This window comes from Oryzias latipes, chromosome 13, assembly GCF_053564925.1.
Source record: "Oryzias latipes strain Hd-rR chromosome 13, Olatipes_Hd-rR_3.1".
Classification (NCBI taxonomy): Eukaryota; Metazoa; Chordata; class Actinopteri; order Beloniformes; family Adrianichthyidae; genus Oryzias; species Oryzias latipes.
The window spans coordinates 118,149-120,308 of NC_136249.1; the positions used below are offsets into that span (position 1 = coordinate 118,149).

Sequence of the window (2,160 nt, forward strand, 5' to 3'; positions counted from 1 at the left end):
AAGTTTAAAAAGTAACTTTAAAATAAAGGGCAAGAATTAAATGAAACTGTGAAAAATAAAAGCTGGGAAAATACAAGGGGGTGGAGCCCAGAGCCTATATATACAGAGAGGCTGAGCAGGGCTCATTTCTGCTCTGGTCTTCGAAGGGACAACATCTCTCTTAGTGCCAGCAAACCCAGCCAACTTCACCAGCGTGCTATATAGGCCTGAGGAAGACCTGAATACAGGTCGAAACGTCGCCGCTAAAGCACGCTAATTTGGTTTCAATTTTGCACTAGTCTTTTTTTCTTTTTTCTTCTTTTTTTACAAACTTTTTTTTGCTTTCATTCGGCTGTTTTATTTTCTTTCACAAAAAATAAAACACACACAAAAAAAATTAAAAACATTATAAAAACATACAAAAACCAAATTTCATTTACGCCTTATTACATTATAATAACAAAGGCGAACCTGAAAAACAAAACATGGACACTGAATGGATCCTTGTACAGCCACGGAGGGGAAGGAAACATACCTTCCAACGGAACCTGAGGGGACGTAGCAATGATGCCCGCTTAGGGATGGACCGTGCACCGCCCACCTTCCGTGGAAGGGGGGCCAGAACCCATCGACCTAACCCTAACCCTAACCCCTAACCCCTAACCCCTAACCCTAACCCTAACCCTAACCCTAACCCCTAACCCTAACCCTAACCCTAACCCTAACCCCTAACCCTAACCCTAACCCTAACCCTAACCCCTAACCCCTAACCCTAACCCTAACCCTAACCCTAACCCTAACCCTAACCCCTAACCCTAACCCTAACCCTAACCCTAACCCAGTATTAAAAGAATCTTTCATAAATACCCAGACAAAAAACGACCAGATAAAGAACTTCTCCAATTATTAGAGATTAATTTAAACAGAAATGATTTTGAATTTAATGGAGAATTTTTTGTTCAAATTAAGGGCACAGCTATGGGCAAAAAATTTGCACCGGCTTATGCCAACATATTCATGGCAGAATGGGAATCCTCTGCACTACAGAAATGTGCTTTAAAGCCGCTCTGTTATTACAGGTACCTCGACGACATCTGGGGCGTGTGGACCCACTCTGAGCAGGAGTTTGGAACCTTCCTGGGGACTCTCAACAGCCACAACCCTTCCATCAAACTAAAATCAACATGCCACGCCTCTTCAGTCGACTTTCTAGACACAACCACATTTAAGGGAAGTGACTTTCACACCACACACAAATTGGACATTAAAGTTTATTTTAAACCCACAGACACACATGCACTGTTACATAAAACCAGCTTTCATCCCAAACACACATTTGCAGGTCTGGTTAAATCCCAGCTGCTCCGCTTCCACAGAATCTGCACCCAACAGGCAGACTTTAAAAAGGCCACCAAAATTCTTTTTTCTGCATTATACACAAGGGGTTATTCCCGCTCCTTTCTAAGAAAATGTTTTAAGTCATTTCAACAAATTAAACCTATTGATACAGCCCCCCTTCTACCCATTGTCACAACACATTCGGCAGCCACGTGCAGGATGGTGAGAGTCCTCAGGAGGAACTTCCGGGATCTGGTTCAGAGCCAGGGGCTGCTCGAGGAGCACAGATTTCTGCCAGCCTACAGGAGAAACAAAAATCTTAAGGACATTTTAATTAGAGCCAAACTTCCTCCCCCTACACAACCAAAATCCAGAGCACTCACCTCTTTTTTCAAACATTTGGATTGGATTTGCAGCCACCACAACAAAAATGTGTTTCCGTCTCTATGCAGGGGGAGCCCCCACTCTCAAAACTGCATTTATGTTATCTCCTGCTCCACCTGTGGGATACAGTACGTTGGGGAGACTGGAAACACTCTCTTAGTTAGATTCACCCAACACAGACACAACATCACAAAACACAAAAACACAGACACTTACCTGGTACAACATTTCATTTCCCACGGATGGGATTCAGTCAGAGCAACAGCCGTGCAGACGAATCCCAGATGGTCAACCTTTGAGAGAAGAAGACATGAGAGAAATTGGATTTCCAAATTAGACACCCTCCATCCTAGAGGCCTGAATGAGAAAAAAACACCATTATTCTAATTAGAGACACTTAACCGCTCTTCCCCATTTCGGCCAGCAGAGGGAGTTGCTAAACAGTCCCTCTCCATCACC

The 2,160-nt window shown here is 43.5% G+C and overlaps 1 long non-coding RNA gene across 1 annotated transcript; it reads right to left on the reverse strand.

The window, feature by feature from the left end:
• Positions 1 to 1,236: 1,236 nt before the first annotated feature.
• On the reverse strand, positions 1,237 to 1,843 carry LOC144981552 (uncharacterized). The gene is made up of 2 exons (XR_013647153.1): positions 1,701 to 1,843; positions 1,237 to 1,616 (listed from the first exon to the last, which is right to left on the reverse strand). It is a non-coding gene; the product is annotated as an uncharacterized LOC144981552 (long non-coding RNA).
• Between the last annotated feature and the right edge of the window lie 317 nt (positions 1,844 to 2,160).